This window comes from Chelonoidis abingdonii, chromosome 4 (assembly GCF_003597395.2).
Source record: "Chelonoidis abingdonii isolate Lonesome George chromosome 4, CheloAbing_2.0, whole genome shotgun sequence".
Lineage (NCBI taxonomy): Eukaryota > Metazoa > Chordata > Testudines > Testudinidae > Chelonoidis > Chelonoidis abingdonii.
In genome coordinates, this window is record NC_133772.1 from 68040549 (window position 1) to 68053620 (window position 13072).

The following is a 13072-nucleotide window of genomic DNA, read 5'->3' on the forward strand; positions in this document are numbered from 1 at the left end:
CGAAGTGGGTATTCACCCACGAAAGCTCATGCTCCAAAACGTCTGTTAGTCTATAAGGTGCCACAAAATTCTTTGCTGCTTTTAAGATCAACCTACACTCCAGGACTGGGACTATGTCTTCCATTATACACAGCAACATGCACATCATTGGTGGTGATAGACATATTATTTTACAATTTAAAGCCCTATAATATGGTTACACTATTCGCAATCTACATCTTGGGAAAGTGATTGGATGCTAGCTTCAGAGACAGCCTTCAGCTATGCAAACAAAGGTTATTGTTAACAATTCACTCAATGAGGCCTGATGACTTGTACTTTTATCTACAGCTTCCTATTCTATAGGAGCATGAAAAGAAAAACTGCTGGTGGTGAATTGCTTTGGATATTAAAGATTAATCACATCTCAGTGCACTTCTAATCATTTTGAAAAATGAATATATTGGCAAAGGAGATCTCCAGAACTGTGTGTACCTGCTGGCTGTGCATTACTGGACCATTACAATCCTAATGCCACTTCCATCTTATAAATGGACTTCTGAGTTTACATTACCTGTTGGTGAGCACAGAAATTAGGAAGTGTAGGGTAATACGCACTAACAGCCTGATCCAAAGTCCATTAAAGTAAATGGAAAAAAATTCATTAGGTTTAGACCTTATGTATGGGAGCCAGCTTTGTCTTTGGACCACTGCATTATAATCTGCATTATACATATGAAAAAGATATAATATACTCTTCATTGTTTTTCTTAGTAGCCACTTTTTTGGTGTATCTAAAAAAATCTGTTTTGTTCAGTTAAATATATTTCTACACTGTATCTGAAAATATGTGACTCTATGAAGATCTTCATACTGGAAGATTGCCTAAACAAGGAAAGGGCCTAAAAGAAAGGAAAACGCCAAGAAAATAATGGATTGAGACCTTCCTGGAGACAAGAACCAGGTACAGTCAAATGCTGGAGCCCATAATTACTTAAAATTCTTTTGACCACTGTATTTCATTGTGAAATTAATCAAACTGTTTCTATTAGAAGCCGGGGATCATTTCCTTTCCTTAGATAAACACTTGAAGGTGCCAGACTCCTCTATGGAATGATAAATGACTTCCTAGACGTCATCATAAAGGAAGTTGTTCCTCATAACTCTTCTAAATCTGTTACACATCAAATTTCCTGTGCCTGGCTGCCACGCTGCGATGCTTTCCAAACTGTGTTTCACAAATTTTCAGTGTGCCCTCGAACATCAGGGCATTCCATTTCTAACTCAATCATTGGCCAAGTTTTCAAAACACAGGAGGCCATAGATTGGATTTGTAAGCTAGAATATTATGTCCTGCCTACCCAGAATAAAAACAAGACACAGTTCAGATGTGTGATTTATGGGCTGTTCCATTTAGTTTTATTCTGTGGTGAGACTGGAAAAAGATGAGATACAGGTTCTACTGAACTGATAATGGAATATGAGATTGCACTTTTACTGGTATTCTCTGTGATTTCATTGACAACCAATAAATATCATAACATCAGACCTGTAGAGTCTTCATCTATTTCCTTTACAACAAAATGGTTATAATAATGATACTTTGAGTTCTATAACACTTTGTATTGGTGGAGCATTCTTTATCAAAGCACTTTAATTCACCAAATTGCTTAAAGCCTAACAATCCCACAGTGAGATAAATTAATATTTTTCATATTCAGAGCTTGAGAAAATGAGATAGGGAGAATTTAAGTGACTCAACTAAGGTCACACAGCAAGTCTGCAGCAGAGTCAGAGACAGAAAGCAGATTTCTTGATGAGCAGTTCTATGTATTTAGCCACCAGATTCTGCTTTGTCTCAACACAGTGATCTAACGTCTTGCTCATTGACGCCAAATATAATCTGGATTTAATATATATCTGAAATCTATTGTACCAGAGGCTATTTTCTTCTGAAAGAATCCCAAACAAGTTATATCTACCTCTAAAAATGTATGTTTGATAGTTTTTTCCAGTAAGTGAATGTAAAGTATGGTTGGAGAAAGCTAGACTTCTTTATACAATTTAGAGATCCTTTTTAAAAAAAAGTCCATTATGAAGAGAAAATTATCCACAATTAGCTAGATGTCAAAGTGTTATAAGATGTACACACAATAATCTGAAGGTGTAAAATCATAGGATACTCTGCTTAGTCAAGCCTAAAAGGCATTTTATGCCTCTAATTTCAATGAACAAGGAAGTTTACTAGAAGAGGAGTCCCTTTAGAGCAGGGATGGGCAAACTTTTTGGCCTGAGGGCCACATCTGGATACGGAAATTGTATGATGAGCCATGAATGCTCACAAAAAAGGAGGTTGGAGTATGGGAGAGGGTGAGGCTTTGAGCTGGGGGTGTGGGCTCTGGGGTGGGGCCAGAAATGAGGAGTTCAGGGTTTGGGACCAAGGGGTTTGGAGGGCAGAAGGTGGATCAAGGTTGAGGCTGGGGGTTGGGACATGGGAGGGCATCAGGGGTGCAGGCTCCAGGCAGCGCTTAGCTCAAGCAGATCAAATCCCATCTCCGGCTCCTATGCAAAGGCATAGCCAGGCAGCTCTGCACGCTGCCCCATCCACAGGTGCTGCCTCTGCAGCTCCCATTGGCCATGGTTCCCAGCCAATGAGAACTGTTGGGGCCACACTTGGGGGGGCAGCATGCAGAGCCCCCGGGCTGCCCCTATGTGTAGGAGCCAGAGGGGGGGGACATGCCACTGCTTCTGGGAGTCATGCGAAGCCATGGCATGCGTGGAGTGGGGCAAACCCCCGACCCCGCTCCTCATCTAGAATGCCAGAGCAGGGCAACCCCCCAGCCCTTCTCCCCAGCAGGAGCTTGAGGGCTGGATTAAAATGTCTGGAGGGCTGGATGTGGTCCCCAGGCTGTAGTTTGCCCACCCCTGCTTTAGAGCCATCTATATTACTGTGTTAAACACTAGTGGAAGTTTTCCTGTTTATATCCTTCCTTTCCTTTACTTCCTATCTGTCAGTGACAATTGTGAGATATGCCACAGGAGTGCTCTCTAGAGAGCTGTGAATAAGTTCATTAAAAGAAATACAACTTTGTTGTCAAAAAAATTGGATGAAACTCCATCTAGTGCTCTACATTCCAATAATATTACATTCAAAAATTATTTGAAAACACCTGACACAATTTATGACAAGAACAATAGAAATGTACTGGAATTGACTCCTACTTCATCTTCATCCTAATGCACCTTCAACCATGAGAAGATGATACACTTAACTTTGGAATTTATCATATGCTTCATGGGTTGCTTCACTGCAGAGAACAGTGAAAAGGCAAAATGGATTTATTACTAATATTTTCAGGACCCATGATCAATTCCTTTCTCCCTTATCTTCTATTGAATTATTTTTGGAAACTGGGTTGCAAAGAATGCCTATACAGATGCTAATTTGTCTAGTTGTGAATCAGGCTCTTTAGTTGTTTTTAGGACTTTTGTTTGCTATTGTACTGTAACAGAAGAAAGGAAGTGCTTAGCATACTTCTGCCTATTTCACCTTAAAATGAATCATTTCTAAAAAGGATTCTTCAATTGGAAATTAATTATTTGAAAGAGAAAATGTTCATATTGGTTTATAGGTTCTGCTTGTGTGGACTGCTTATGATACCAATCGTTCATGGCTCTCCTTTAAATGCAACACCTTCATAGAAGGCATAGGTAACAAAACACTCAGCACTGTAAATCAGAGTATGTGTTTTTAATTTTGTGGGACACCATATATTAGGGGTGATTTTGTTTTTCATCTGGACTTCAATTAACAGAGATATAGATCTCTAACTGCACCTATTATTATTGCGTTGTGCACAGGGCCAGACTGAGGCATAGGCAATACAAGTGGGTGTATAGGGCCCAAGCTCCTGGACAGAGGTGATTACATAAGAATTTCTGCTTGCTTCATTTTTAAAAAAAGATACTTTCTAGCCCTCATAGTTGTGAAGAAATGTTCGAAAACATAACCTGAATGTAACAGGTGCAATGACATCTACTAAGGTCTTCAGACAGCCTGACACAATAGCTCTGAGACACATGAACTACCCCAGACATCACAATAGGGTACTAATTCCAAGACCCACTGCTCTGTGGGACCCATCAACACTAAGGCCATCAGTGCTCCTTGTACTCTACTTAAACAGTTCTTGTCAAAGTCTTTAATAACATCTTCCTAGCCAAAGGTCAGAACCAGTCCTCCATTCGCATCCTCCTTGACTGGTCACTGTCGGCAATGCTTTTCTTCATAAATTCATAGTTTATAAGGCTAGAAGGGACCACTGTGATTATCCAGTCTCACCACCTGTATAATACAGGCCACAGAGCTTCCCTGTTTCAAGCTGAGCAAGTCTCCTAAGGGAGGAGAGCTATCAGTGCTGCATAGAGAGAGATTTGTCTCTACTAGAGCAAGTTAAATGTAGAGAAACTTATTGTGGCTAACATACCTATTAAAGAAAGAACTATGCAAGAGCAGAGCTTAATAAGAGAAGACCACTCATGATGATGTAGAATTGGTTTGTTTGATACAACAATCACCGCAGTTATATGTAGATAGCCATAGAGCTAACTACAGTATGAAAGGTCCACTTTAGTGTGACAGCCTCTTTATGCACCTGATCTTCAAAACTTGTTTGCAAATATATTTCATTTTTTTAATGTAGGCCAAGAGATATCAGTTATGCCTGAGGAGGTTTCAGTAGCGTACCGTAATGTAATGTTAATCCCATTGCATTGAGAGTGTATCAAATATAAACTGCTTCTGACACTTCTCTGCTACAGAGAACATATTAGGGGTTTGTACCTAGAATTGTACTGAATGGTGTTAAGCACTGAAAAGGAACTCTTCTGTTTGGAAGTATTTCAAAAGTACACTTGCACCAGAACATAATGGGCAGTACAGGACAATAATTAGAATTGGCATCTATAAGTTTCTCTTGAGCCTTTTAATGTACATTTATCCTGAACTGTAAAAGGAAGACAAGACTATTTTTTTCAAAAAATACATACAAAATACTTTCTATTCTACTGACTTTCCAGACTGTGTCAAATTTGAAGAGCAAAATAATGTACAGCTATTTGGATTGTGAGCTGTTTGGGGGCAAAGACCATCTTTTTGTTCTGTGTTTATACAGCACCTAGCACCATAAGGTCCTAGTCGCTATGGTAATACATATAATAAACAATATGTGAACTGCACTGTATGTTCACTATTAGCTACACTGCATGATATGACTTAGAGTGTTATATGCTGCAGCCTACATCTGAGAGGTCTCTTGCTTCATGCAAAGAGCAATTACTATCCAGTTACCAGGGATGAGCCTTGGCCTGAATGTCTGGTGCAATTTAAGTGTGTTTAGCTCAAAGGTTTGGGGTTGGGTCCCATCTCTTCTATGTATTTTATTAGAAAACAAAGAGTGGTGTTAATCATTTGGCCCATTGATGTCAGTGATTAAAATCTCCCACCCTAAATAGATTTCCAATTTTTTGCATCAAACCAGTGAGCTATTAAACAACTGAGAAAGGAAAAGCATCCTCTGTTCTTCCTCTTCTAAAGTCCTCCCATGAGTCACTACCCTTTGTGTACTTGAATGTAAATATAGTGTCACAGCAAATTAATATTTGGAGTCTGAATGGTTTATTTTATTGGCCTACACAAGTTATTAAATCTGAATTATAATACATATAAATTAGTGGCCAGTGAGGGTTGTTTAGTTATCGAGAAGCCTTGCCATTGACAGAGTGACCTGTACTGGCTTTCTTGACAGAAAGAGTTGAAGTTGTTATACAAAATTCTGGACAATGTGGTATAAATATTTACCCACCCTTAAAGAGGTGCTGGATTCAGCCTCAGGATGTTAAACTCCAGGAGAAAGTACAAGTTTTCATAGGAAGTCAAGATCATGTTATACAGGGGAAACATCAGATCTTGATGTAGTAAATGAATGCTTGCACTAATAAGGTTATGATAAAAAGAAGCTTGGACTTGTGCTCAAGCACATCTCATTCATGCCTGCAATAAATAAATAAATAAATTAATTAAAATTTTTAAAAAGCATATATCCCCACAGACCCATCTCTGCGTGGGTTCCTATATGGTGCCTGTCAGTGTGGTATCGGAGATGGTGAACTCTCTTCAGTGCTGATACTTGTTATAAATTCATGACAACCAAAAAAGTCCCGTGAAGGCCTGAGACTTGGCTTTCCGTGTCAAAACACATCTTTCATCAGTTTTAGGAAAAATATCTGGTGATCTTTAGGTCAGGGTTTTGTTTCCATACCCCCAATACCAGTACCAGAAATGCAGGCACTGCTGGATAAATTACTGTGGAATTAGATTAGTGGAGTTTTTAATACTTATTTTTTCCCCTTTTAAAATGGCAGTGTGAGACTCAATGTCTTTAGGAAGGCCATGAGCAAGAATTTCAAAAGCTCCCTTCCAAAGCTTTGTCGATACTACCCATTTCCTACCTGCAACAATATCCCTGTTGTCCCTGGATTTTTATTTTTTATTTTTTTGAGGGAAAAAAAATCTAATATGCTTGATTATGTTAACCTGCATGATAAGGAGATGGATGAGTCCACCAAGCTTACTTTTACATGTGACCTACTGTAAATTAGGATACACCCAGGTCTCCAGAGATGAAAAGCTTGTCCATGAACCTATTAGGACACCATCCTGTTAGGCTTGTTGTTTGTTAAACAAGTGCTGAAGTTGTGCTCAGTTTTATAGACGACAAAAATACAAACATGATTCCTGTCCTGAGAAGTGTGAAAACCCCTTTATTGTAGATATTTGGAATGTTGGTCCTTTATATTTTTTACTTTTGTACTACCAGGATGTTTTTTGGAAAATGTGCCAAGGGGTTAAAGTAAAGAGGTTTCATGGGAGGACAGCTGTTGCTCTTCTGCTAAAGTAGAGAAGATTCCCCTTCCTCTCCTTGCTGTGAAAGAACAGGGCTGCTTGGCACATACAGACATTTAAATATGTTCTAACAGGATTGTTATTTATATATTCTACAGCACTGCAACTATGCTAGTCCCCTAAAAAAAAGAAACAAGGTGGTTCCTGAGCAGAACTACTAATGGTCTAATTTTAGACTGGATGCAACAAACAGGTAGCTAAAAAGTAGGGGAGAAGTTGATTGTCTATGTAAGTAAAATGTACAGATGTCATTGTTGGCTCATTTCTTTTCAGTCTCAATAGTGGAAGTGTCCTTTTAAGGAAGGAAGAACATATTCCTAGATCCCATGCTTTAAAGGTTAAGATGAGAAGCATCTTGCACTCTCTCTCACCCCTTCAACCTTCTAAACATAGATATCTTGTACTTTTGTACTATTTGGAAATCATATGTTAAGGGCCAGGTCCTCCACTGGTGTAAAGTCACAGAGCTCCAGTGACGTCCACATGTTTCTAGATACTACTTCTGCCCTAAATAGAGTGACCATATCCCAAAGGAAAAATGGGACACTGTGTAGGGCTAGCCCAAGTCCTTCCACCCCCCTGCGTGGGACTGGCCTAAGCCACTTATCTGAGCGTGGGTTCTCTCTCCCCCATGTGAGGCTGGTGGCACTGCTCGTCCCCTGCACGAGTTTGGGGCTGACATAGTTGCTTGCCCAAGCCCTGCCTGTCTCCTTGCACATTCATCCACACCCCACTTTTGTCAAAAAAGTGGGCATTTGTCCCGTTTGCTCAGGCCACCTGATCAAGTCAGCAAGAGCAAACAGGGCAAATGCTCACTTTTGCCAAAAACAAGTTGGGATGGCCGGGACATGGCTTAAAAAAGGGACTTTCGTGGTCAAAACAGGAAGTATGGTCACCTTAGTTCTAAATAGAGGTTTGGTAACCAGACAAACTTGGGTCAGGTACATGTTTATTGGAGACTGTGTCCTTTCTCCTTTGCTGTTATCTATCTTGCTGTCTGGCCTGCTGCAGTATAGGAGTCAACAGTTCCGACCACCCATAGCGTGTGCTTAGCAGCTGCAAGACATAGATGCCAACCTTCAGAATTCATTTTTCTAGCAGTAATATCTCCTGTGGCTGACTCTTTGGTTGGCATTAGGAGTAAGGTTTGATGGCAACCAGGGAATTTTCTTTAGAACATAGGAGAATAAGATCTCCATAACAATTCACTCCATCTAAGCTTTTCTTATGGGGAGTTCACTTATCCCTTGTACACATGAAAATAGGGTCTTGTCTGATTTTTCTGACACTCCATACATGAGGCACTAGTGGCAAGACTTTGAGAATTCTCAGCATTTATGAGACAAACAGCCATGGCTCACCTTGGGTTTTATGCAAGAAAAGGAATGTGAATCAAAAAAATTAAATTCACAGAACTTTGTGTGTGGCCTTCTCTGCTATGCAGAACATCTTTGTGTATGTTCATGTCTGCCATGGCTTTGAGAAAAGTCTTTTACTTGTATAGCAACAAACTATCATAAGTCAGAGTGTTTACGTTCTTAAGTGTTGTGTCATATTTCTTGACTAAGATAATGAAACAAATTAAACAAAACACCACACAGATTCTTCTGTTAGAAAACTTAACAAAATTCTTACAGATTCAGATTACAGCACTAGATAGATTTGACTAGCTTCATTTTCTATTTGACAAGAAATCTCAGCTGGCATGCTGAAAGCAAATGCTAAGTACAAATATACATTTTTCACATTAAATTACACAAGGAACGATGGTTTAGTTGTTACCCTCTTTCCACCTTCATCCTAACTTTTGCTTGAAGACTTCATTGAAAACCCTAGCCTAAAAGGAGCTAGATGCCCAAATGCTACTGGCTTTCAACAGGAGTTGGGCACTTCACTCTCTTAGATCCAGCCTAAACACAGATACACACATTTTTCACCAGCAGAGGATCTCTACTGACTTCAGCAAAGCTACATAGATTTTCACTAGTAGAGATGCTCACTTGACATATCTCAGAACCCCTAGGACACACATTGAGGGTGATTAATTACATACAGCTCGTGGGCCAGATCGGCAGCTGGTAGTATCTCAGTTTTCACAAGCTGAGATTTGTCCCATAAGTCAATGCATTATGAGTTACCAACAATGGTCATTTTCAAATTTTCTGAGAGAGTCAGTAATTTTGCAGTCTTTGAGGTGCCTTTGGTGGCAAAAGAGAGCTTATAGCTTTTCCAGGGATGTAGATGATGGGTGATCTTCTAAGGGCAAGGTCACCTAAAAGTGGGTGTCTAAATGAATATATCAGCACCCAAACAAGAGTGGCCTAACTTTCAGAAGCACTGACCACCCACAAGACAAAAAACTGGGCCACTCTTATTTAGGTCTGATATGTGGATTTGAAGTTAGATCCTTAAATCAGCTAAGTTTCCAAATGTTGCCCTTATTTTTCTAAATGCTTATCTGAATCAAACCCTGGATTTGGATGTGTAACCTAGATCTGCTCAGCGAGTTCTGTCTCCCTATAATGGTGGCTGAGCCATACATAGAAATGGATGAGTCTACTCCAGCCTTGGCTAAGAGCTGGTTTGTTTAGCTGAGGAGTGGAGGATCATGCTTTCAGATGCAAAGGTCCCATGTTTGATCTCTGCTGCCAGTGACCCATCCCAGGAATAAAAGAAGCTGATCCAACCACTTGTGTCTGAAAACCTAAGTTGGAAATCCTAGCATGAGTTGAAGTCTTAAATTGCTCAGTCATTTTAATCTGTCAATTTTATGTAAAACCATCGGGGGGGGGGCAAGGGAGAGAAACGGTGGTGACACATTAGGGCCATAAAGGCTACTGGAGTGCGAGGGCTCTCATAGCCAAACATGATGATAGAATCATAGGACTGGAAGGGACCTCAGTAGGTAATCTAGTCCAGTCCCTTGCACTAGACCATTCCTGACTGGTGTTTGGCTAACCTGTTCTTGAAAACATCCAAAAACAGATTCCACAATTTCCCTAGGAAATTTGTTTCCGTGCTTAAACACTCTGACAGTTAGGAAGTTTTTCCTAATATCTAACTAAACCTCCACTGCTGCAATTTAAAACCATTGCTGCTTGTCCTATCCTCAGTGGGTAAGGAGAACAATTTTTCACCCTCCTCCTTGTAGCAACCTTTTGTGTGCCTGAAACTATTATCATGTCTCCCCACTCAGTCTTCTCTTCTCCAGACTAAATACATCCAAGTTTTTCATCTTTCTCATAGGTCATGTTTTCTAAACCCTTTTAATTATTTTTGTTGCTCCCCAGTGGACTTCCTCCAATTTGTCCGCATCATTCCTGAAATGTCACCCAGAACTGGACACAATTCTCCACCTGAGACCTTTATCAGTGGAGAAGCTTTTTCAGCCTATGTGGAACGATTCCTCCCTTGCCACCTTCATTCATCTGAAATAAGAATGGGAGTCCCACCGTTTTTTCACTTTCAGTAAATTTTGCCATGATGAAGAGGCTTAGTAGACAAACGTGAATTTGATTCTTCCCCCACACACACACTCCACACAGTCTCGCACAAGGATAAGTTAAAGAGCAAGGATGAAGTAAACAAGACAGAACAAGAACTGTCTTGTTGCTGAGCAGACAAACACAACACTCTATCAGCATATTGTACTAAATGTCTTCATAGCAAGCAGTGATAATAAGATAATTTGCTTTTCTTGGCTGTGCTGATTGGACTACTCCCTATCCCATAATAGGCCTGAGATAGCAACAGCATGCATTTTCTCCACGCTACTGCTTGATTTTTTTTTTCCTAAAAATTATTGATCCCTCTCCAGATGATCTGGATTTGCATCTGTTTCAGCATCCTTCCCTGAGATTCAGTGAGAGAACCATACTCACATCATGAGCAATGCACATAAGTGTCTGGTAGATTGGATTCTTAATATGATGTTCTACAGAGAAACTTAAGTTTTGCAAGTACTGTACTTCCAGAAAAGGAAGTGTGTATAGCAGGAGAATGGAGACTGTATAATGAAACTGCATTTCTCCATCTACCACTTTTGGTTTAATTACATTAAAGGCACAGGAGAAAAAATGGTAAAATACTTTCCCACACCCAGATCTGCAGCCAAAGAAAAATGTTTTTTGCAAAATACCAGTGGTACTTGAACTTGGCTGAATTTCAGCATGGGATTGAATACCTATGTAATGCAGCATTTGGTGCTCATGGTCAAAGCTGATTAGATACTTACGTTTAAATTACAAACCATTATTACACTGGCTGCATGAATAATGGGTTTAGGATTTCAGCCTTTCTTTTTGTGATTAGTTCCCAACCTCCTCTCTTCCACTGCAGGGTAGCAAGGCCTTCATCCAAGGAAAACTGTGATCTCCTCTGTATTGAACAACTCTCTGAATACAGAGTTAAAGCCTGTCGACTCACAATTATGACAAAGAGCAATCCTACGATGCATAAGAGTTGTACCTTCAATTCCTTCTCTCATATTTGAGAGAGATACCATGCATCTCAGTAAATCACCGTAGGTGCTTTCAAATCCACCTGTACTTTAGTATTGTCATGTGGTGGTCAGTAGTCAAAAATCAGCATTTGCCCTCACTGAACACAATATCTGAGATAAACATTGCTTTTCTCTGCTCAGAATAGGAAGAACTTCAGTATCTCAGATAAAATTCTGTGAGTAGCTGTAGGTAAATAGTGACATTTTAGCAGTGTCTAAACCACTACACCTTAAGGACCAGATTGCAAAACGCTTTCCTCTCCATAGACCCCAATTTAGGAAAGCAATTAAGGATATGCTTAAGTTTATCCCTATTCAGGAGGGTACTTCAGCATATGCTTAATATTTAAGTACCCTTAAAGGTATGCTTCTTCAGCAGAGGCCATAATGATATTCACACACATTGTTCCACTGACTTTAGTCATCTGTGTAATTCCTTTCCAGTGTGTGTGGAGGGGTGGGGGGGGGGGGGGTGGAAAAATTTCACAACCTGGCCTTAAACCATCATCATTCTCTAATAACTGAGTAGTCCTGTATATGTACTATTTCTACAGCATAAACTGTGTATGTGTAATCTAAGTATATTTGATATATTTAATGACCTAGATAATAAGTATCAAATGTGGAATTTAAGAGGTTCTTTAGACCTCTTTGTATTTTTACTCACTATCAAATGCATGTTGCCTTCTCAGCTCTTTGCTATTTTCTATTTGTGGCAGTGGTTACACTGAAAAACTTAACCTTTGCTAGTTCACAAGTCTTGCCTTATACTCAGACTAGAACATAATTGCAATACTGATATCAATTGGAAATTCTGATAACTGATAATATTCAATAGAATATTTAAAATGATATTCAAACAAATTCACAAACTGCAGCTTACAATGACTAAAGCATCGGAGTCTGGGCAGTGGCATTGAGTGCCAAAATTTTCTGTTGTAGTCACTATACTTATTTCCAAAAAGTTACTGCAATTTTTTCTTTTCAGACCCTTTGTCTGGCATCCATTTTTAGAAGTACAGAAAAATTCCTCCAGCCTTCTAGATAGCTAAGTCCTAAAATGCTATTAAAAACTGTGTAAATATTTCTGTTGCTGGTGTTCCAGTTACCACAAAGGGTTGCTAAGCTATTATCTTTGTCAGGAAGTTTGTTTTGCCCTCATGAAGGAAAACTGCCAGTCATTTTAATGTGGTTATGCAAATAATATCCTGTTTTTCCAACAGATTCCATCAGAGCAGTCAAAAACACTCTTATCCTCAGTCTAAATCTAGTGCAGGGGTAGGCAACCTATGGCACACATGCTGAAGGTGGCACACGAGCTGATATTTTTTCAGTGGCACTCACACTGCCCAGGTCCTGACCACTGGTCCAGGGAGCTCTGCATTTTAATTTAATTTTAAATGAAGCTTCTTAAACATTTTAAAAACCTTAATTACTTTACATACAATAGTTGAGTTTATATTATATAGACTTAGAGAGACACCTTCTAAAAACATTAAAATGTATTACTGGCACGCAAAACCTTAAATTAGAGTGAATAAATGAAGACTCAGCACACCACTTCTGAAAGATTGCCAACCCTGAGCTAGATCTACTGAATCTTCCTCAGACAACAAGTGGCTCTTAGA